The 23,335-nt window shown below is 62.2% G+C and overlaps 1 protein-coding gene across 1 annotated transcript in view; it reads left to right on the top strand.

Moving 5' to 3' along the window:
- Positions 1–4,248: 4,248 nt before the first annotated feature.
- Positions 4,249–23,335, top strand: part of LOC117645786 (monocarboxylate transporter 11) — a 29,383-nt gene continuing 10,296 nt past the window's right edge. Inside the window, exon 1 of the mRNA XM_034386209.1 lies at positions 4,249–4,324. The gene's annotated coding sequence lies outside the window, so the exon portion shown is untranslated. The remainder of the gene's footprint in view (positions 4,325–23,335) is intronic.

Genomic DNA, 23,335 nt, shown 5'->3' with positions numbered 1-23,335 from the left:
CTGGCACAGCCTTGCTGTTTGGCATCCCCCCCCCCCACTTTCAGACACTAAAGTGCCATTTTGAGCTCGAAATAGAGAGAAAAATATAGCAATGTCGCAAATTCTTTGATTTTTGGCTTCTTGCTCGCTTCGCTCGCAGGTTTTTTTAATTTTCCCCTAGTATTTTGCCGTTTGGCTCGCTTCGCCCACCAATAAAGCGTGTGATTAAGCTCTAAAAATGGCAAAAGTTGTGTTAAAGTCTAGAATTGTGTGAATTTTCGCTTTAAGCTTGCTTCGTTTGCTGGATTTGGAACACTATTAGAGCAGTCTAAACCGTATTGGGTGTTGCCCCTTAACGGTAGGCAACCCAACAATTTTTCATAAAAATTTCGTCCCCCCCACCAGAAAGTACTTCCGGCGGCCCTGGCCGCGAGGCCGTCGCGCTTCCCCTGCCGCGACACTGTCGCGCTTCCCCTGCCGCGACACTATCGCGCTTCCTTTGCCGCGACACTGTCGCGCTTCCCCTGCCGCGAGGCCGTCGCGCTTCCCCTGCCGCGACACTGTCGCGCTTCCCCTGCCGCGACACTGTCGCGCTTCCTTTGCCGCGACTCTGTCGCGCTTCCCCTGCCGCGACACTATCGCGCTTCCTTTGCCGCGACACTGTCGCGCTTCCCCTGCCGCGAGGCCGTCGCGCTTCCCCTGCCGCGACACGATCGCGCTTCCCCTGCCGCGAGGCCGTCGCGCTTCCCCTGCCGCGACACTGTCGCGCTTCCTTTGCCGCGACACTGTCGCGCTTCCCCTGCCGCGACACTATCGCGCTTCCTTTGCCGCGACACTGTCGCGCTTCCCCTGCCGCGACACTGTCGCGCTTCCCCTGCCGCGACACTGTCGCGCTTCCCCTGCCGCGACACTGTCGCGCTTCCCCTGCCGCGACACTGTCGCGCTTCCCCTGCCGCGACACTGTCGCGCTTCCTTTGCCGCGACACTGTCGCGCTTCCCCTGCCGCGACACTGTCGCGCTTCCCCTGCCGCGACACTGTCGCGCTTCCCCTGCCGCGACACTGTCGCGCTTCCTCCTGCCGCGACACTGTCGCGCTTCCCCTGCCGCGAGGCCGTCGCGCTTCCCCTGCCGCGAGGCCGTCGCGCTTCGTCGGTCAAGTCAAAAATATAGGGTAGGTCAACTCTGGGGTGGGTCAACTTTTTTTGGTAATATTTATATTACTCCTATTTATATTCCCATATTTATATTCTAATATTTATATTAATATTTTTATTAATTAATATATAGGTAGGTCAACTGAGGTGGGTCAAGCTACATAGACTCGACCGAAGCACTTTACGAAGGCCTCTACAGTGTGGCGCGGGGCAAGGCCGGGCAGTGCCTCGCAGTTTGATTGATTCAAATCCCTCGTCGGCGCGTCCGCCATCGGACGAGGCCGCCGGCAACTGATTTCATTTCCCGATGACGGCTTAGTCGGGCTTGCCGTCGGGCTCCACTGTTGTCCCGGAGGAATTGGCGCCTCTTCGCCGCCGCCTCGCCGCCGGCTGTTGTGGCAGCGCCAGGCAGCTTCAGCCAGCGCCGCGAAAACTGCTGCCCGAGAAAACAGACGCTGTTTGCTCGATTTCGGCGGCAAGGAAGGAAAGAAGAGAGAGGCCATAACAGGGGTGAACTCGCCAAGTGGGTCATTACAGTTATTTACAGGGCTTTGCCGAGGGGCGAGCACATTCTAAGCTGAAACTGAAAACACGCACCTGAGCGCGCAGATAAGCTCGTGAGGACGGTTAGAGAGAGAGAGAGGAGTGTGGCCCATGGCCTTGCCCATGGCTTCCACCGGGCCGGGCCGGCAAGGGTGCGGGGTTTTACGGCAACGGCTGGAAGGGGTAGGGCGGGTTTCACACACACACACCACACACACACACACACACACTAATCCCCAACTCTCCCTCGGCCCGGCGTTACTTAGTTCGCCGCTTGTGCAGCTTGGCGGACTGCTCCGCACCACCTGAAGAATTGACAATGCTCTCTCTCTCTCCCTCCCCCTCTGGCTAGATTACAGCCGCAGGGACATTGGCTTTACGTGAAGCAGTTCGGGCGAAAGTGTAAGGAAGGAGGGCTCTTGCTCGCTCTGCTCGCTCTGCTCGCGGCGCGGCGCGCCCAGTGCAAGGATATTGCGTCCGGAGTGAGACGGAACGCGTTTGGGGGGGTCAGCACACACACCAGAAGGAAGGCACATTCACACACACACACACACACACACACACACACACACAGCAGTTGCATTAAGGTCGTCTGCGGAAATATTCCCCAGGCCGTAATATTTAAGGCGGGATTTAGCAATCTGATGGGGGTTGGTACGCGGGAAAAGGGGGGAGGGGGGGGGCAAAGTGGCGCTTGTTGCTACCCTCCCTCCCCACCCCCTTTCCCCCTTATTTCCCCTTCCAACTCCGGAAACTCAGCGCCAGCTATTTTTGTGCACGGTGAATTATGAATGCCAAAAAGGCCCGGAAATCGAACTCCCTACGTACGGCGCAGTTTTCTTTGATGCTTCCTTTGACGAGCCATTTCCACGGGGTGCCATTTCCCGCCTTGGTTCGGCGTGTACAGGTGATACTTGGAGTCTCAGGGGCGCTACATAATGAGCCATATCAGCAGCAGCTGCAAGGGGAGGGCAAGGACTCTCACGCAGCGAGCACGGGGAAGCAGGGGGAGAGAGGGAGAGTCGGAGATGAAATTGTATTCAAAACAGTTTTTTCGTCGCTCTTTGTGCGCGCGTTGTCGACGCGAGGACACGCGAATGGCGCCAGTGATGAGGACTGGACAGGAGCAGCTCCTGATGCACACTGCTGGAAAAAAAAAGTTGGTTGATAATTTTATCATGGATGCTTTCACATTGTGACATTATTGACGAAAAGAGTGATTTCGGTATTCAGTTTTACTGTATAACACTGACCACAATAATCCGTCAAAAAAGTAAAAACGTGAATTAAGCACAAAAACAACAGTTTTAAAAAATGAAAGAGGTGCAATCCCCGCGCTTTATTCGCCTCATAAATGAATAAATAAGTAAAGCATGATTCACTGTTAAAAGGGTGGGTCGTGACACGGTGTAGGCTCAGCCGCTGGAATGGGAGGCCTTTGCCAGCGCACTAGCACCCTCGCCTGCAATTTATAGCGGATATTAAAATTGCTCTTGGCGCGCGTGCGTGTGTGTGTGTGCGTGTGTGTGTGTGTGTGTGTGTGTGCGTGTGCGCGTGGACGAGATTCCTCGCCCCACACTTCACACCGCGGCTTGATTTTCACAGCTCGGCGCCTGTGGCGGCCGCCACACCAGGAAAGCCCCCGACAGGGCGGCAAAGAGCGCAGCTGTCTCTCTCGCACTCGCAGAGCGTCTCGTAGGGGGTGCGAGAGGGACAGGGCGCCGGCAACGCGGCACGCGGCCGCACCGGTTCATTTCAATTTGGAACTGCTCTCCAATTGGTATTGATTGGAGCAGAAGCAAATAATGGCAGTCGGTCCGGCGCTGTGGAATCCACATTCCATTACGGTGAATAACATTTTCTGTTTCGTGCAAAAGGCCCTACGCCGGACGGGAGGCAGGCAGTGTGTGTGTGTGTGTGTGGGGGTGTGTGTGGGCGAGAGAGCACGAGGCTGTCACTGCCATTTCGATTCCTGTGGAAAACGTGGCTCGGCGGAAAAACGCTTTTTGCTTGACTGTCTATTTGATTTAGCGCTCCCCTCATTGCAGCGCCTGGCCAGGCCCGGCAAGGCCCGTCCGAGCGAGTTCTTGTTCCTTTTCTGGTTGAGTCGGAAAAACGCGTTCAATAATTCGCGAGGGTTTCTCTCTGGTCCACGGCTCCGCGGTTCCAGGGCTCGTTCCGCAGAAAGAATAATTAGCGTGGAGCCTAAGATCCTCTTTTGTGCTCTGTTGCAGGTGCCGGAAGGCCAGGGGGCCCAGGGCCAGGGCCATGATCACGTGACCGCCTCCAGGACCAGGCAGCCAGGATGCAGGACCCGGACCAGGAGTCGGACGGGTCGGCGTCGCCGTCGCTGTCGGCGTCCCCGCCGCCGCCGCCACTGTCCAACGCGGCCACGGCGGCGCGCTGGGCGGCCAGGGGCGGCGCTGCCGCGCTCGGCATGGGCGACGGCTTCATGGGCAACGGCCCGCTGCACGGCCACGGCCTCGGACACGTCCACGGCCACCCCAGCCCGTCGACCTGGGGCCGGTGGCCCGGCGGCGCCGTGCCCAGGGCCTCCACCGCGTCCACGGGGTGCGCGCAGTGCCGCCGCCACAACTCCATCCAGAGCGCCACCACCGTCAACAGCTTCTCCAGCTCGCTGTACAGAGGTGAGACCAACTTCGCGGAGGGTTCGCGATGCTGAACGCCGTGTTCACAGCAAGGGCGCCCAGAGCGTCCAGAGCAATCCTTGCTCCAGCGTGGCGGCGGTCCACTGCCGCTGTGCCGTGCTGTGCCGTGCTGTGCACCCGAGGGGCACAATAACGACAATAATAAAAGGCCGGAAACGAGAATCGGCAAACGGCGCAAAAACAAACAAAAAAGTGGCCAGGAAAAAAACTCCAGCACCCGATTACCCGCCGAGGCGCCGACCAGTCTTTGTGGTGCCTGGAGCCGCCTCAGACGCGGAGCCGCGCGGACGCGAAGCCCCGGGTAAAGTGACGGGGGGCTCATTATTGCCTCATTCCCGGCACCAAGCAAGCAGAGGGGGGGGGGGGGGGGAGAAAGGGGGCCGGGTTATAATATCGATTTCGGCGGGGTAATACAGTATGTAAAAATGCAGGCTCGCTCACTGATCAGAGACCCCGCCAACGGATAATAATGCGAGCAACCACCTCACACGAACACACGCACACACGCACAGCCCCCTGGGTTTCTCTCCCCCTCCCCTCCAAACTTGGCACTACACCGGCGATGCCCAATTAGAAGAGTGTGTGCTGAGCAGCGGGGATTGGACCTGACGATCGTGTCTCGGACAACTTGGGGGACCGGGAGGCACACACAGTGTGGGCCCGGCAGCGTCTCCAGGGCCCTCCGCACCAATCACTATTAGCAGGTGTGGGGCCGAACCACCACACTGCCCTTGCTTACCCCGCCCCATAACGTACTGGCTGCACGGCTGATTTAATCCACTAATAAACGGCCCCGGCCGCCCTGGCCGCCCCGGCCGACGGAGGCTGAAATACTGCGCCTTGCCGAACTTTGTCGCTCTCTTCCTTTTTCGCGGCATGTCGGGGTGGAGCTCGTTATTTTCGTATCATTGTGTTCGACTTTTGTTGGCCAGACGAGTGGCGGTGCGGCGCGGTGCATTCGAGACGTCAAATTGGCGACTCGAGCACCCACCTCAGCGACGCGGCGGCAGCGCAGCGGCCTTTCAAACAGGTGCACTCGGAACGCGGCCGCGGCGGACGGACGGACGGACGGACGGACGGACGGACCTACAGACGTACGACGGGCAGACAGACGCACAGACTGATTATTAAAATGATGAGCTCCGCTCCTGTTGTGTCTTCCCTCCCCTCCCGTTCCATGTCATTTTGTTGCACTCCCACACGCGCGCGGGCGTGCCGCGGCCATGCTGACCGACCGCTTCAAATTATTTATGTGTCAGCTGAAAAGTTGACTCGGCGCCTGCTGTCGTTTCTGTTTGTAAACACGCGCCCTGCCCCCTTCGTCCGAGCGGCCGGCCCGGCCAGCCCGGCCATCAGCCCGGCCAGCCGGCAGGACCACTCCGGGTGATCTCTGCTCCCGGAGCAGTAACGTGCACCTTTTGACGAGTGCCTTCCAGCGTGCCTCCCAGCAGCACTAACCCAAGCCACGGCAAGCCGCCCTGCTGCTTCATTCCCTGCCTTTCCGGTGTTTTGTTTTCGTGTGCGTGTTGTGCGTGCGTGCGTGTGTGTGTGGTGTGTGTGTGTGTGTGTGTGTGTGTGAATGCCGTTAACGAGTGCAATACGAATGAGAGCAAAATGCGCATGAGAGGAACTTTGTTACGTCCGCGTGCTCTTTCCCATATTGCACACGCTGTCTGTGTGTGTGTACGTGTGTGAGGCTGCCCCGCGGGGTGTTATGCGGTCGCCACACGTGTGCTATGATTTGTGATTTGGCCAACTTCACCATTACCTCTCTGGAGTTGGTGAACATGTGCGACGCGAACCCAGAGCCGCCGCCATCCCTCTCCATCAATTAATCTACTTCGGCCAGTCGGGCTCCAGACTCCAGTCCAGACTCCGGGCTCCGCGTTAATGACAGAAGGACGAACCCTCGCCTCTGAAAAGGCAGGCCAGCGAGAAACGGCCAACTTTACTTCAAAAGAGGCGCGTACCCGTTCGCCAAAGTATCGAAAAATATCTATTCGTAGAACATTACTTTAAAAGAATGCGCCGCACCTGTTCGCCGAAATATCGAAAAATCCAGGAACATTTTCGTCGCCCGTTAATTGTGGATAAACAAGGCCGATATTTAATGTAATGTAAGAGTTCAGGGAATGTGCCTCGCATGGGTTTTATCTGCCTTCAATAGCGTGTTCGTAATGCCTTTCTTTTTTCAACTGCATGTCGAAATGCTTTTTGTGACTGACATTCCCTCCGCGTTCCCTCGCTAGCCTCGCTGCGGGTCTCACCTCGGCGGCGAAATGGCCTGGCCGGGCTGCCGGGGTCGTTAGGGCCACATTAGGAAGGGTGGCTCGGGGCGGCTTGGCGAAAGAAACGACCCACATCTCCACCCTATGCAGCCGTGCTTTCGTCGCTCTGTCTCCCTCGCACTAGGGAGACGGAGGGTGCATCAGAGCATCGCTCAGCCAATAAAGCGTGTAGCGTGATTCGGCCGGCCGCTCCCTCCCAAGCCCTTCCTTGGGTCCCTGGTCATCCGGCTGGGTCTAAAGCTGTCGTCCCCCCCCCCTTCCCCCTCCCAAAGGCTATTAACTGGCATTGGAACCTCTGCGTCGCTCTGCGAGAGCTCTCCGTGCCGATAGTGAGTCCTGTCGCCGCTGACTGCCTCACGCCTGCCGGCCCGGCCGAGGGCCCGGCTCTAGCCTTGGCTCAGCTAGGGCGCAGCCGGTTCGTTCCGAACAGCCGTCGCTCTGTCTCTCTCGCACTCGTGGGGCGTCCCGTGGGGCTGCGAGAGAGACCGAGCGATGCAGGGCCGGCGTGGTGGAGCCAATTTTTCGCTCGAACCGTCGTAAAAAGTGTTGAAATAGTGGAGCGGCCCGCATTCCCCCTGTAATGACATTCCCTCTCTCTCGCGCGCGCTCCCTCCCGCTCCCTCTCGTGATGTGACGACGAGGCACGATTATCTCGTAGCTGATTGGTTACATCCCACCCGGGCGCGAAGACACTGTAAGCGCGCGATGCGCCGCCCAATGACGCGAACGAGGACGACGCTGCAGAAAAGACTCCGCCAAGAAGTGAGGTTTTAAGTCTGGCGTGCTTTCGAGAGGATCGAACTCTCGTCGCCTCGCCGCGCGGATGACCCCTCGCCTGCCTGACTCGGCACTTTCCTCGTCCAGGACCTCGTCCAGGACCTCGTCGTCGGCCCGTTTCGGGTCCAGCAGGACTCGCCGCGGAACCGCCACACTGTGGAACCGGTGGCGAGTGGTCTTCGCCGCGCAGCCGCGCACCACTATGTAGATGCGCGCTAATTGCCCCAGCAGTAAAAACCGCGCACGCGTAAAAGCGGCGCCAGTTTTCTCCCTCCATATTTCACGCACGCGGCGGTCGCGGCGGTCGCGGCGCGGACAGGCCAACACTTACGACCCGCCGCAGGTACACTCGCATCGAAAAGGCAGAGAAACAAACTGCATCCCAAAAAGAGAAGGCAGCGGCGACGTGTCGTCTTGTTTGCTGTTTGACTTTCGTTGCAGCAATCTTTGTCACATTCGCGTGTGAGACACACGCACACAGGCGCGCACGCAGACGTCTCTCTCTTTTTCTCTCCTGTGACGCAGACGCAGACCCAGCGGGCCATAAAAATAACACTCAATCCAATGAGTGCGAAACGCGCGCGCCGCGAATCGAGTTCAGGCAGGCAGGCGGGCAGGCAGGCAGGCAGGCAGGCAGGCAGGCAGGCAGGCGGCGGCACATGCCGAGCTGGCAGTCCAATCGGACTCGGCGGGCCATAAAGTGCCGATAAAATAAACATAGACACGACGGCGGAAGGACCGACTGGGCCTTATTAAGGTACAGCCCCGGATCATCCGCCGGCTTGCCGCCGATAGCGGATCGCCGCCGTTGTCGTCGTTTGTTGTTGTTTGTCGATGTTTGTTGTTGTTGTTTTGTTGGATAAAGAACCAAACAGCGCTTTTGTTAGCCTGCAGTCTGTGCTGGCGGCGGTGTGGATGCTGGCCCGCTGCATTAGTCCGATTCGCACGCCGGCCGGTCTCTAAAGCGGGCGGACGGACGGTCGGACAGACAGACACACAGACAAACAGACAGGCCGTGAACCTCCTGAAGTTGCCCGCTTCGCTCCATTCCCAATCACCACAGGTCGACCGGCGGCAGGGCTGGGCAGGGCAGGGCTGGGCAGGGCTGGGCAGGGCTGGGCAGGGCAGGGCCCCACTAGTATTTCGATACGAAGGTGGAATTACCAATCTGGCCATGCATGCAGATCTGCATCGAAACAAGAGGATTATAATCCAGGGGCGCGGCTGGGCGCGGCACGGCGCGGCACGGCACGACGTATATCTGGCCCTGGCAATCGGCCAGAACCGTTTATGCAAATGACGTCGTATGATATGGAGGCACCGGAGCATCTCGCCGGGCCGCGCTGGGCCTGGCGACACCTGAGAGTGGAGCGGCGCTGCGGCGGACTGGGCCGGACTGCCGGACTGGGCCACTCGGCCGAGGCAAGAGGCCTGCCCGAGGCCGAGGCCGCCGCAATGCATTCGCTGCAGCGCATCGGTGCAGCGCATCGGTGCAGCGCATCGGTTTGCATTCGCGGAGTGCACCCGGCGGCCCTCGACGGGAGTACTGCCTTGCTGCCTCGCTGCCTTGTTCCGGGGCACGCCTCCGGCCACTCTAGGCCCACCCATTCCGAGCTGCCTTCGTCTCTGTCTCTCTCGCACTTACAGTGTGTCCCGTAGAAGTGCGACGGAAGCAGAGCGACGAAAGCCCTGCTCGGAAGCAGCGCCCCGGGTCGCCCAGGAGCACCTTGCCCTCGGCTACGCCGGAAAGTTTTTCCCTTTGGAGCAGTTGTTGTGGTTGTCGGGTCCATTGCAGAAAGAACTTAACAGGGGTGCATTTTTCTGAGTATTGTTGGCGGGGAGCATTGTGGAAGCATATGGAAAAGGGCGCATCGCTGATGTTGCTGGCCCGGATGGCGAGGCTGGCGACCGGGGCCAAGCCGGCCGAGTGCACACATGGCGGCCGACGGGCAGCCCAGGGCAGCCGACGGCCGTCCACCCCTTTCCCTCTCACAAAAGGCAGGCAGGGCCGGCAGGGCCTGGGGATTTGTGTCTGGGGACTGACCACAGGGGGGACATGGGGCGGACTGCGATGCCGGGATTGAGGCCCGGCCGGCACGCTCATTCCGAAACTGTCGCTGTCTCTCTCGCGCCCCTGCGGTACGCCCCTCGAGTGCGGGAGAGAGGACTGTGCGGCGAAAGCGCGGTGCGGTCGGCCACCGCAGAGCAGGCAGAGCAGCCAGCGCAGGGCGGGACCCTGAAAGCGGAACACTGCCGCCAAGTTGGAGCGGCCATCGCCGAGGCCGTCGCCCACCTGCTCGTCATTTCGTCGTCCGCTGGCCGGCCGGCCCCGCTTGCCGAGCAAAAAACAAACAACGACAAAATTGCAGCGCCGCGGGTCAGGGTGTTATTTTTATCCGCCATTTATTTCTTCACGCGCAGCAGCGTTTTTATCGGCATAAATATAGAGCCCGCTGCGCTGCGCGTGGAGCTGAAACGAAATACGAGCGCCCCGCCCCGCCCCGCCCCGCCCCGGGCCGGCCGCCTTTTCACCAGGTGAAATAACTTTTGGCCGGCTGGCGCGCGCTGGCGGCGGCGGTCTTCCAAACGCGCTGGGGTACCGCACCGCCGCACCGTGTGGTCGGTACGGTCGGTACGCACAGTGTGCACCCACACCCAGGGACGGGGCCGGGGGTCGCTGCCAACAAAGGGGTTGCAGATGGCCGCATATCTCAGCCGGCCGCTAATAACAGGCGAGAGCCTCGGCCGGGAGGGGCCGGGGAGGGGCGGGGCCGCCGGCGGGCAGCAGAGGCCACTAGGCGGCCACGACGGCGGCGGGAACGCGGGGCAGCCATACCACTCGTGCCCGACGGAGCGCGGAGCACCCGGAGCCGGCACGTTGATTCCGCCGAACGGAACGGCGCTATCGTCGTGCCATCTCTCTCGCCCGCATGGGGCGCCGCGTGGCCGTGCGAGAGAGACAGCGATGAGGGCACCGCGGGGAATCAACCTGCAGCCTGGGATCCCACCCGGCCAGACGCTCGAAGGGTCGCGCGTCCCGCCGAGGGCTTGCCGGGGGGGCCGTGAGGGGGAATGGAGGGGCATTGCCGGCGGCGTAGCCGTGGTGGCCGTCGCGGCCCTGGCCGAGCCCCAGAGCGGTGCCGCCGCGCCGCCCACTACGACGGGTAAACACCCTCAGCACCGCCAACACGGTGAGCACGGACAACACGGCCCTCCAGGGCGCCGCCCCGGGCTGCCGCAGCGCCGCGGCCAGGTGAATAGAAAAGATGCGGCGTGCGGCGCTGTGGACGGAGCGCCGAGGCCGAGCGAGGCAGGCCAGCCTGGCCGAGGCCGTGCTCGCATGCAGTCGGGACGCAATCAGTACGCCGAGGCCGTCCGAAGCCCAAGTCAGCAGGGTGGCGAGGCCGGCTGTTGCTTCCTGCCGGCTGCGTGGCGGGAAGGGTCCGAAGGGTCGGAAGACGTCCCCAGGGAGGAAAGGGAGGCGAGGGCGGACTGCAGGCATCCTCAACCTCGATCTGAAAGTGAATCTCAAGCCAGCTGCGCAGTGCTGCGCACATTGCGGTTGGGGTCGGCACTGGCGGTCACCGAGAGGGAAGGCGGCACTGCGGAAAAAATGCAACGTTTTCGTTTGCGGGTATGTTTTAACCATTGCCTCTGGTCTCGGCGTTACGGCCGTTGATCTAGTTTTCCACCAGGTAGGGTCGGTGGCTCTGGGGCCAGGCTGAGGCAGGCCAAGTCCCCACGACCCCGAGGAACTCCTGTCACCCTGCTCAATGGCCTGGAAAGCCACACACACACACACACACACACACACACACACACGTGCCTTCCTCTCCCCGAGTCCTGTGTTCGGCCCTTGTTTTCCGCGTAGTGACGTTGTTCCCTTGCCTTTCAATTGTATGCAGTTGTTGTTTCTTTCCCGCCCGACCCTCAAAGACAAGGTCCTGGCCAACAACATCAAGAACACTGTCTCAGTTCGCATCCACTGCTGGAGGAGTGATGTGCACCAGTGTGCACGATATGGCTTGCCCCGAAACTGGGCGCCTTTGTCGCCCGCCCACAGGCCCTCACTTTAGCCAGCCAGTTTTGTGCGTGCAACGCAACTTTTTCACAGGCTCGAGGAGGTGGCCCCTTTTTTCCCAGGCAGGCGGCCCCGGCCCCGACCCCGGCTGGGGCCCGGCCCCGCCGGCTGGATCAACGCGCAAGTAAGTGAGCGCCGAGCGGGCACAAACTTGGTTGCTCTCCAAAGTTCCTCCACTGATCCGCAATATTGCCCGCTATGGGGGCTCGCTTGCCGCGGCTTGCCGTTGGCGTGTTTCGGGCCGGACGGAATTAAAACCGAGCGTTCCCGCGGCACTCGAACGAGCGCCGAACAACGCAGAACAACGCCGGTGCCCTGATGCGGAATTCATACGAGGCAGGTTGGGTGTGCGAACCCTTCAAAAGGGAAACACTTTGAACGAGCTGCAGCACTCGTGTACGGAAGCTGGAAAGGAAGCGGAAACAACCTGAAACAATAGCCGCGCTCATCGAGAGTCGACAGCCGGCTGAAGCTCAGGCAGGGCAGCGCGCGAGGCAGCGCGCGAGGCAGCGCGCCATCCACCGTGCCAAACTGATTCATCGTTAGGGACAAATGTGTCCGGATCGGTTTTCGCCCAACAACTTGACTCGCGGTTGGTTTTCTTCAGCCACCTCGCAATGAGAAATGGATTGTCGAATCGACGTTAATGTCGATTGCACGTGGCACAGGGTTAGGCCGAGACCGCGTCGAAACCAACTCGGTCCTCACTTTGACCGAGCACTTTATCCGAGCACGACGACGCCCACAGCACTTTCGTCGCTCTGTCTCTCTCGCACTCATGCTGCGTCCCTTGGGGGTGCGAGAGAGACAGAGCGACGAAGCACTGCGCGGGATCAAGCCGCTGGAAAGGCGAGCGGCTGCCCGCACATCAATACATGTCGGCGCAAAAGCAAAGGCAAGCCCCGATCCGGTTATAATCTTTTTTGGCGCGTCCACTTTATGGTGGCCGAGGGGCCGTACCGATCCCGCGGGTGGGATTCAAACAAAGCAGTCAGCGTGAGACAGCCCAGGGCGGGGCGGGGCGGGCGGGGCCGCCGCCGGCGGCGTGCCGAGCCGGGCCTGCCGATATGATAGAGTGTGTTCTGGAGCGGCCACGACGGGCGGGACGGGCGGGACGGGCGGGACGGCGGGGAGCTTCGGGGAGCCCAAGGCCTCCCCCAAGGCCACGACACACTCACTTAGTTAATTACACCACCGCAGCTTTGTCTTTGTCCTCGGCGGCGCGGCCTTACAACTCTATCTGACTCCCCGACGAGGCGCCTTCCGGCCGCGCCATGCCGCCCCAAAAACAAACGGACTCCTGTTTTTCCTGCTTCGATATTGCTCGGGCGTTTCTTTGCCGTGGCGCGCCGCGCCTTGGGGACAGTGCCTGGGACAGTGCCTGGGACAGTGCCTGCCCGGCCCGGTTGGCGCCGAGTCCCTTTCGCCAACACCGTCCCCCGGGGCCCCGGGGCCAGCGGCAGAGGCATGCAACAAGGCCCTGGGCCTCGGCCGCCTCGGCCCCGCGCCCCACGCCCGGCAGCGCCAGCAGCGCCAGCCAGCCTGCCGAATGGAATCTCGGGCCAAGGCATTAGCACCGAATGAATAAAACACCTCAGCACCCAGCAGCAGGGTCCGCTCGCCACGCCCCGCCCCGCCCCGTGGAGCGCAGACCTCGGCACTGCTGCGGGCCAACCACCCGGCGTGCCCCTTCCCTCCATCCCCGAGGATCCTTGCTTGATTGCGTGGAGGCGACGTGCGCTGCGGCGTGTGCTGCGGCATTCACTGCTCCGCCTGCAGCGCGCTGCTCGCCGGGGCGCGACTCCGCGCGACTGCGGGTGTCGGGGGCCGTAAAGTTGCAACTGTTTGCTCCGCACTCCGCACTCCGCGCGGCCAAAGGGGCGGGCCGGGGGCTGCGTCGTCGACCTGCCTCCGTGGCACCCTTGCAAAGCGGCCCGTGGGTGCGACAGGGACAGAGCGGCGACAGCGCGGTTCGGAATGAGCATGCTGCTGCGCCCAGCCGGCCGCGTCGCAGCCACACTCGCGCCAGTCTGTCTGTCTGTCTGTCTGTCTGTCTGTCTGCCCGCCCCGCGCGTCCTTCCGATACAGTGCTCCTGCTTCCGGCTTGCGCAGCGCGGCGCAGCGCCTTGTCGGTCCTGACGCAGCAGACGCAGGCAAGCCTCCCCAGTGCGGTGGGCCGCCGGGCCGCTCGGGGAGTTGGTCCAACTTGGCATGCAGGTCTGCAGGTCGGCCTCGGCTGCCGCGGCTGGCTCTCGAGGTGCGCGGCGGTGCGGCGCGGCGGTCCATCCCCACAGGGGCCCAGGCCGGCCGGGGCCGCAGGGAAGGGGCCCCGCTGGGGGCGCGGCCTCGGCCAGCCCGCTGCGACAGTGCGCTTCCCTTCCCGCTGACTTACCAAAGCCACTTAGACGGGACTTTATTCCAGAAAAGAGGATTCCGCCGGTGCGCCCAAGCGACGCCGAAGCGACGCCGTAGCGACGCCGTAGCGACGCCGAAGCGTTCCTCTCTCTCCCCTCGGCGAGAGATCACAGACAGCGAGTGTTGCCGCCCTTCGCCCGTCTCTCGCTGCCCCGCACTGTGCCCGCACTGTGCACACTCCGCAAAAACTTGATTCCCGAGGACGCCAAGGCCGCCGCGCCACGCTACGCCCCCCGAATTATGCGCGACGAGGAATATCCATCTGGAGGAGCTATTTCCCCCTCCCCTCCCCTCGGCGGGCGTTTTTTGCCGGCCCGTCTTTACGGCGAGCTTCCCCGTCCTTCCCCGATCCCTTTCCCCCCGCCGCGGCGCGCCGCCCCGGAATCGCGACTCGCACTCGCGCACTCGCCCGGCCGACTTTACAATTTATATCCGCAGCCGCCATTAGAAAAGTTGGCCGGCGTGCATTCGGGAACCGCGGCGCCACCGTCGTCGCCGTCCTCGCCGCCGCCGTGGTGGTGGTGGTAGTGGTGGTGGTGGTGGTGGTGAATCGCCGCCGGACAGCGAGACAGTCGCCGCCAGCGCAGCCGCGCGGACGACGGACGACGGCAACATTGTCGTGTTTTTATTATTAAAAGCGGTCCACTCGCATTATGGCCGCCGTTTTCGTTTTCGTTCCCCGATTAGCATCGGTCCGGTTCCCCCGATCGGCCACGCCAAACCAAATGACTCATTCTTATTGACCGAGATTGCCGGCACACGACGCGCCGCGGGCAGCAACAACAACATCCGCCATCACTGACAACAACAACAACAACATCTAAAACAACAACAACAGCAACAACAACACGGATGGGCCCCGGGCGGCGGCAAGGAGGAGGCGGAGCGGTCGCGTTGACAAGGAATGATCCGGGTGGCAAGGCGGGCAAGGCGGCCAAGACCCGGCAGCCTTTATCAGGGCCTTCACAGTCGCACAGTCGCGGAGCCATTCAGCATGCATGCATGCGCGAGCTGTGTGTGTGTGTGAGTGTGTGTGTGTGTGTGCGCGTGTAGTGCGGGGGGCGGCCATTGTGGCTCGCCACGGCCGCCGACGGCGTGCTCTGGCGGCTGGAAGCGCACCGCGGCACCGCTTGCTAGGTGGCTGTTGAATTGTGTGGCGGATGCTGGCCGTGAACGCTCCGCCGCCCGCCCCGCCCCGCCCCGCCCCGCCCCCCCGCCCCGCCCCGCCCCGCCCCGCCGAGACGACGACAAACTTTCTTGGCCGAATTTAAGCATAAGTTTAACCGCGCGGACCAGGACCAAGGTCCCGGGACGCAAGTTGAGAGCAAACCGCCTGTGCCCTCCTGCTGTGGAGTTAGTTGGTCGCGCCGCCCCGCAACTACGGGTCTCGCCGCGACGCCTTGGCGGACGCCTTGGCGACGCCACACCACCCTGAGGTGTTGTCCGCACGCCGCTTACACGGCCCCGCCAGTGCCCCGCCGGGCTTAACGACGACGAGGTCGTGTCAGGTGCCGAGTTTGAGCAGCCATTTCGCCACAATGACTTCCAGATGACGGCACCCCCCACCCCTCCAGGCCTCCAACCTCCATTCTTTTCATCGGGGTCCGTGCGCGATCCTGGCGCATCCAGGGAGTCACGTCGTGTGTCTTTGTGTTCGTGTTGGCGTGTGTGTCGAATGGCATGGGTGTGGGTGGGTTCGGTCACACACTCCAGACCCCCCCATCGGTTCGTTCACAAACACAAATAGCCCCCCGGTTCAGCGATGTGCACCAGTCGCCTCAGCCCTTCCTCGTGCTGGCCCTGCTCGCCCTGCTCGCCGCCCCGCCCTTGTCCGCCGCCGTCCTGATAGTGGCGCGGCTACTCGTCCCTCATCCGCCACGCAAATAATATATTCCCAGAACGGCACTCATCCGTGCAGTCACTCCCCGGCCGGGGCCTCGGCGCCTCGCCTCGGGCCCCGCGCGGCCTCGGCCACTGGAGGAGAGGAGGTCTCTGCCCTTGCAATAAATCGTGTTCCAACCCTTCCCAGCTGCCTCCCTCCTCCGCACTTTCGCGACGCCCCCCCGCCCCGCGAACCCCGCGCACCCCGCGCCGCAGATGACGCTGACCGACAGACAGACAGACAGCAGACAGACAGACAGACAGACAGACAGACAGACAGACAGACAGACAGACACACGAGCTGGCCTCGGACAATCTCGGACGGAATCCTTCACAAAATGCATTGCTGCCGTCACTCGCTCGCCGTTTTTCCGGTGACGTCACACCCGGCAAATTGGAGTGCAGCCGAATGGTGGCTCCTCGGAGGTGCGACGCAATGGAAGGCCCACGCCCCAATTCCAAATGGCGGCGGCCCGACTCAGGCGACGGCTCAGCGCGAGGGCGTCGTTCGAGTTGGCGCGGCGCGGCGCCCCGTCTCTCCCTCCCCCACAAGCCACCCTCTCCGTCGGCCTTGTGCTTCTTGTACTGCCGCCCAGCTCTAATTCCTGTTGTGCCAACTTGGCCGCGGAAATTAAATTTTTGCCGCGCGGGGGGCGGCCGTGCTGGCCGTGCTGGCCGTGCTTGCCGGGTGGAAGAGTTCCGAAGAGTTTACTGGGAAGGCGGGGCAGACGGACCGAGCAGCCAACCAGACCGTCAGGCAGGCAGCCAGGCAGGCAGCCAGGCAGGCAGCCAGGGACAGGCTGTGCGCTTGGTTTCCCGCAGGAAATCTGGCCGTGCTGCAGGTGCCTCGCCGGCGGCCTTGGCCAAGGCCTTGGCCGAGTGCGCCGTGATTCCCGCCAACAACGTCCCCGCCGGCCGGGCTGGGCTGGGCCGGGCAGGCCGCTCTGTGTGTCGGGGGCAACAACTACACGCCCCGCCGCCCCGTGCGTGCGCGCCACTGAGTGCGACTGTGTGCCTTTGCGGTGGGGGTGGGGGAGATCCCGGCCGATTCCAAAGCCCTCCTAATTGCCAAGTTTGAGTGAGAGTCAGGCGCCCTTTCTAGCCTAGCCTCGGCCGAGGCCTCGCCGCCCCCGGCAGCGGCTCGGTGGCTCGGTGGCGCCTTGGTCGGCCACACGCAGGGCGCGCAGGGCGCCGCGACTGCCACGCCACGCCACGCCACGGCACGCCACGGCTAGCCGCAAGCCCACGCGCAGGCGAGAGCCCATTTTAGTGATACCCACTCAATATTCATGGGCCCGAAGCTCCGCGCTTTGAGCGGCAGGCCTGCGAACGCGGTGGCGCGGTGGCGCGGTGGCGCGACGCGGTGACGAACGACGGCGTCTGTTTAGCGGCCCCTGCGCCCCCTGCCACCGTTTTCATGGCCAGCCCCGCGAGCTTTCGGGCTTTCTTTATTCCACGCACACGCACGGCCTGCTCGCCCGGCTCGCCTGGCTGCCCCACTTCGGCCTTCATAATTCGGCCAATCCATATTCATGACGGCATTAAACCAGCGCCGCCTCTCCTTGTCTTGCACCCCTCTGTTCCCACTGTGCACTGACATGGGCTGCGGGGGCACGGCCCCGCCCCGCCCCGCCCCGCCACGGACAAAAGTCGTGAGCCGCGAGGCATCTTTCCTTCCCCCGAGGGTGTGTGCGCCATCAGCCCCCACCCTTTCCCCTTTCCGCCCGCTTTCTCTTCCCCTTCTTCCAGAGCAGCCACGATTCGCAGTGTAGGCGTCGTGCATGGCGTTATGGGTGTGCGGCGCACCGCGAAGATGCAAGCGTGCAGCGGCGCCATTCAGCAGTCCGATGATCCCGAATTCTCCACTTCTCTCTCGCAAGAAAAAAAGGGGGCCCTTCTCCCACCTCCGCACACAGGTCGGAGGGCCGCCTGCAACTTCGGTGGATCGGGGGAACCGGTGCTTTACAGGCGGCGACCCCAGGGGTTCTCGTCTGTATATGGGCCGGGCTTGAAGGGCGGGTTTGACAGTCTCTCTCTGCCTTGAGAGCCTTTGCTTTTCGCGGGGTGGTCTGTACCAAGTGTACACCCGCTGTCCGGCGCTCTCTACCAAACATACAGCTTGTTTAAGGGCCAGCTTCAAAGGACTTATCATCTCCTCCCGACGAATCAAGGAGGACCCACCCGCGACCAATTGCGGGTGGCTGGATTGACGGATCGAATACTCCGTCGCTCCAGTGCCGAGGCCAACCCGCCGAAGCGCAGTTGCTTTTTAGACACCCCAGCGGAGTGGCCAGGTGAATGTGACTCTGACCACTACGCTATCAAGCTTGTACATCTGGCGTCGTGTTGGACGACGGGTTTGAGTTGCAGTGGAAGGAAGCCAGTCGAAAAATGTAATGAAATGATGGGAGTCGATCCCAGGACCCTACTGCCGGGACCGCACGACTTTTGCCGCTCGCCCACCACGGCCCATGACGGATGGAGCGGCGTGAGGCGGGCTCTTGACGCGACAGGAATGGACCGACCCGGTCAAAATTTCACAAGAAGTTCGGAGAGTCGAACCGCCGACCTCAGCACGGAGAAGCGACGCCTCTACTCCCTAGACCACCACAGCACACGCAGTTCGTCGGCTGAAGTCACGGTTTTCAACCACACTGGGCGAGGCAGTAAAATTAAATGTAAATGTTTGTTAGGAATCGAACCCCCGACGTGTGGGACTGTTCTACACGGCTCCGCTCTGATGGCCTCAAACCGTTCCACAAAAGAAAGGAAATCGAAAAAAATTGAGATGCCGGTATTCGAACACCGCACTGTGCAAATGCGATCCAACGTCTGTAACATTTGCACAGTGCGGTGTTCGAATACCGGCATCTCAATTTTTTTTTTCGATTTCCTTTCTATTGTGGAACGGTTCGAGACCATCAGAGCGGAGCCGTGTAGAACAGTCCCACACGTCGGGGGTTCGATTCCTAACAAACATTTACATTTAATTTTACTGCCTCGCCCAGTGTGGTTGAAAACCGTGACTTCAGCCGACGAACTGCGTGTGCTGTGGTGGTCTAGGGAGTAGAGGCGTCGCTTCTCCGTGCTGAGGTCGGCGGTTCGACTCTCCGAACTTCTTGTGAAATTTTGACCGGGTCGGTCCATTCCTGTCGCGTCAAGAGCCCGCCTCACGCCGCTCCATCCGTCATGGGCCGTGGTGGGCGAGCGGCAAAAGTCGTGCGGTCCCGGCAGTAGGGTCCTGGGATCGACTCCCATCATTTCATTACATTTTTCGACTGGCTTCCTTCCACTGCAACTCAAACCCGTCGTCCAACACGACGCCAGACGTACAAGCTTGATAGCGTAGTGGTCAGAGTCACATTCACCTGGCCACTCCGCTGGGGTGTCTAAAAAGCAACTGCGCTTCGGCGGGTTGGCCTCGGCACTGGAGCGACGGAGTATTCGATCCGTCAATCCAGCCACCCGCAATTGGTCGCGGGTGGGTCCTCCTTGATTCGTCGGGAGGAGATGATAAGTCCTTTTAAGCTGGCCCTTTAAAAAAGCTGTAGTTTGGTAGAGAGCGCCGGACAGCGGGTGTACACTTGGGACAGACCACCCCGCGAAAAGCAAAGGCTCTCAAGGCAGAGAGAGACTGTCAAACCCGCCCTTTAAGCCCGGCCCATATACAGACGAGAACCCCCGGGGTCGCCGCCTGTAAAGCACCGGGTTCCCCCCATCCACCGAAGTTGCAGGCGGCCCTCCGACCTGTGTGCGGAGGTGGGAGAAGGGCCCCCCTTTTTTTCCCCTTTTTTTCGATTTTTTTATCCGGGGGGGGGGGGGGCATTGGGGTAGGCTTTTTGTATCCCCCTCCGGCCGGCCGAGGGGATATCCTCGCCCAGGCTCTTTGTATCCGGGGGGGTGCATTGCGCCTAGGCTTTTTGTATCCCCCTCCGGCCGGCCGAGGGGGAATTCGCCTAGGCTTTTGTATCCGGGGGGGGGGGGGGATGCATTGCGCCTAGGCGACGTGCATCCTCCTCCGCCGGCGGGGGATACAATAAGCCTGGGCAAAAAGTACCCGGGGTACATTTCGCCTAGCCGCATTGTACCCGGGGTACAATTTGCCTGGCACCTAGGCGAATTGTACCCCCGGGTACATTGAACCTAGTCGTCATGTACTCCAGGGTACTTTGGCCCTAGGCGTTGTGTACCCGGGGGGGACTCTGGGTCGGGGGGGGGGGGGGGGGGGGGGGTACACTTACACGCGACACCGGATCGCGCGATCCGGGTGTCAAACACGGACGACTTGGCGGGATTAGCGCCTGTGGAATGCAGGGTAGGCAACCCCTCCGGCTGTGCGCGCGGGTGTTCGACGGGTTGCCTACCTCGCGCCTGCCGGTCTAACGCCTGCGGAGAGCAGGGTAGGCAACCCCTCCGGCTGTGCGCGCGCGTGTTCGGCGGCTTGCCTACCGCGCGCGGCGTTCAGCCTCCCTCGCACTGCCTGCACCGCGTGCTGCGCAGTGCTGCGAAAGATTAATAACGGTTCCTGGGAAGCCGAGCCGAGCCGAGCCGGATGGTGCTGCAATTAATGAATCATCCTGCAAAATGACGACGCCAGACTCCGTCTTTCCGCGGCGGGGTGGATCAGTTGACCGAACCATATTTCTATTCTGAAAATTTTGGAATGTAGAAAACATTCTTCTGGAAAATCTTATTTTTTCGCTTCAGTTGACTTACCTCTCAGTGGAGAAATAATGAATAGAAATAAGTGGACCGCGTCGCTCAGCGCACGGGGCTGCTCGCTGACCCTTTGGCCCCTACCTCACTCGCTCTCTCTCTGTCTCTGTCTCTCCCTCCCCCCCCCCCCCTCTCTCTCTCTCTCTCTCTCTCTCTCTCTCTCTCTCTCTCTCTCTCTCACGGCGTTCCCCGCGCCTACAGCCTGCCAACAGCCGCGCGGCCGGGCCGGGCCCTTGGCCGTGCCGTCCGAGGCCTCGACATTCTGCAGAATGAAGGAAATTCCGTCCGACCTGACGCCTCTAATTTCCCCGGGAGAGGCATGCCATCCACTGGCGTGGTGCGCGGGGAGTCCGGGGGGGAGTCGCTGCTGCACTGCAAAGGGAGCGGGGTGGGCCGCGGGCCGCCACTGTGAAAGCAGCTCCAGCCGGAAGCCGTCGAAGAGTCGGACGACGTCTCGGGCCGTCCCGGAACGTCCCGGAACGTCCCGGAAGCAGCGCGACGGCGGGGCTCCAGCTCCAGAAAAGGCGTCCGTTCTGAGAAACATGACGGCGGTCCGGAGGAAGATGGCTTCAATTCGAACGGCCCGCGTCTCTCTCTCTCTCCACTCACTCACTCCCACGCCGCGTGAGCCAAGGGGTGTGATGCGGCTATTCGCGGCCCCGATAACAGGCAATCGGCGCGAGCGGCGGGGCGCCGGCGAGGGCGGAATCACAAACTGCGGCGCGAGCTGCGGCGTCTCGCGCCGAAAATGGGTCGAGCGGGGATGCCGACAGGCTGGCTCCGAACAGTGCTCTCGTCGCCCTGCCTCTCTCGCACCCGGCGAGGGAGTGAGCGACGAAGCACTGTTCGGCTCTGGCAGCGACTCGCCCGCGAAGCGAAGTGGAGCGGCACGCTTATACCGCTGACAAGAGCAGCGCCCCGGCCCGGCCCGGCGGTCTCCGCGGTCCCGGCGCCGCGGCCTCGGCCACGTACTAGGTCGCCTCGGTCAGCGCCCCGCACCGCCAGACCGCGATGACGCGCTGCTCCGAGTCGCTCGCAGTTTGGCCTCCGAATTCTCTGCCAGCAGACCTGGGTTCGATTACCCAGTCAGGCTGGAATTTTATCCATTCCATTTCGATTCGTTTTCAAACTCCCACTTGTTTAGTTTGTGCGGAAAATGGTCGTGGGCCTGGAGATGCCCCGGCTGGTCTGTGCGACGTCCCCGACGTCCCCGACGTCCCCGACGTCCCCGACGTCCCCGACGTCCCCGACGTCCCCGATCCTTTCGATTCGTTTCCCCGACGTCCCACGTCGTCCCCGTACGTCCCCGACGCCCGTCGTCCCGCGCCCGAGTGCCCCGCGTCCCTGCGACGTCCCGACGTCCCCGACGTCCCCGACGTCCCCGATCGTCCCCGACGTCCCCGACGTCCCCGCGTCCCGACGTCCCCGACGTCCCCGACGTCCCCGACGTCCCCGACGTCCCCGACGTCCCCGACGTCCCCGACGTCCCCGACGTCCCCGACGTCCCCGACGTCCCCGACGTCCCCGACGTCCCCGACGTCCCCGACGTCCCCGACGTCCCCGACGTCCCCGACGTCCCCGACGTCCCCGACGTCCCCGACGTCCCCGACGTCCCCGACGTCAGCATCAGCCCCACAGTGAGTCGTTCATCCCGCCATTCCCAGCCGACGGCAGCCGACGGCCGGCCCTCCAGGCCCTTCAGCACGTAGCACATGATGTGTTGCTCTCGGAAAGCGCTCCTTAAGGGGGCTTCCATTATAGCCGATGTTTGCTGGCAGCAGCCCAAAGCGCCCTGCCCGAAGCGAAGCGCCGCGCCGAGAGTGTGGGGGCCACTCGCCCGCGCCGCCCCGAAAATGGCGACTCCAGTAATAGCACACGCCTTCAACGATTCGTTTTGCAACCGTTATTAAGGCCGAGTTATATCCGAGGCTAACAAAAGAAAGAATTTCATTTCGAAATCGTGATTCGCGTTCACATTTCCCAAAGTTGAGGGCCCAGCCGACAGCATGCTGGTGCTCTGTCTCTCTCGCACTCCTCACCGGCGGCCCCGCGAGTGCGAGAGAGACAGAGCTACGAAAAAGAGGGCCTCGGAATGGGCACGCCGACATCTCGCAATGCGAAGCGCGAAGCGGCCCTAATGGAATTCGGTGGAAATGAGAAAGCGGGAAAGCATTGACGAGGCCGACACTCGTCCGCTGGGTTGGCGGGGACCTCCCGAACCTCCCGGACCTCCCGCTCCGTCCAGATTGATCGGCTGCTAATTGATAATTGGTGGCTCTTTTCATTCGTCAGTCGCGAAGCAGCTGGGAGATTCGGTGCGTCTCCCTCTCCCTGTGAGTCCGCGGCCTGTGCTGCGGCCTGAGCTGCGGGCGGGCTGAGGTGCCCCCCCCCCCCCCCAGGACGCGTCGTCCGTCGTCAGGGACGTCGCCGTCGCCGCGTCGCCGCCACTTCGCCGTCCTGTCCCTTGGAATCCGTCCAGACCCCCGCCCTGCCCGCCCTTCCCGCCCTTCCAACGCGGCCAGGAGACTACTCCGATTTCAGATGTCTGCTTCAACTGTCCCGCCAGGATGCCCTCAGCGCGCCTCGGCGTGACAAAGGTGAACTCGGCGCGGAGTTGCCGCCGCTTTGGAAACTTTGAGAGATGAGACGTCCGCGCCGCCCCGCCGAACGGCGGCGTGGTCGAATTGCCACTCGACGAAGCGGCCCGGCGACAGCTCAGGGAAGTGCTCGGCGGAGTGGAGGTGTGGCTGTGTGGCCCGGCGCCGCGCTGTTTGCCGAGACTTGTTTTTTGGCCCTCATTGCGAGGAGTACCGGCTGACTGCACCGCCGGCC

Source organism: Thrips palmi, unplaced genomic scaffold (genome assembly GCF_012932325.1).
Source record: "Thrips palmi isolate BJ-2018 unplaced genomic scaffold, TpBJ-2018v1 HiC_scaffold_10, whole genome shotgun sequence".
In the NCBI taxonomy this organism is placed as follows: Eukaryota; Metazoa; Arthropoda; class Insecta; order Thysanoptera; family Thripidae; genus Thrips; species Thrips palmi.
The sequence above is the reverse complement of the archived record's forward strand: the minus strand, read 5'-3'. Positions and strand labels throughout refer to the sequence as shown.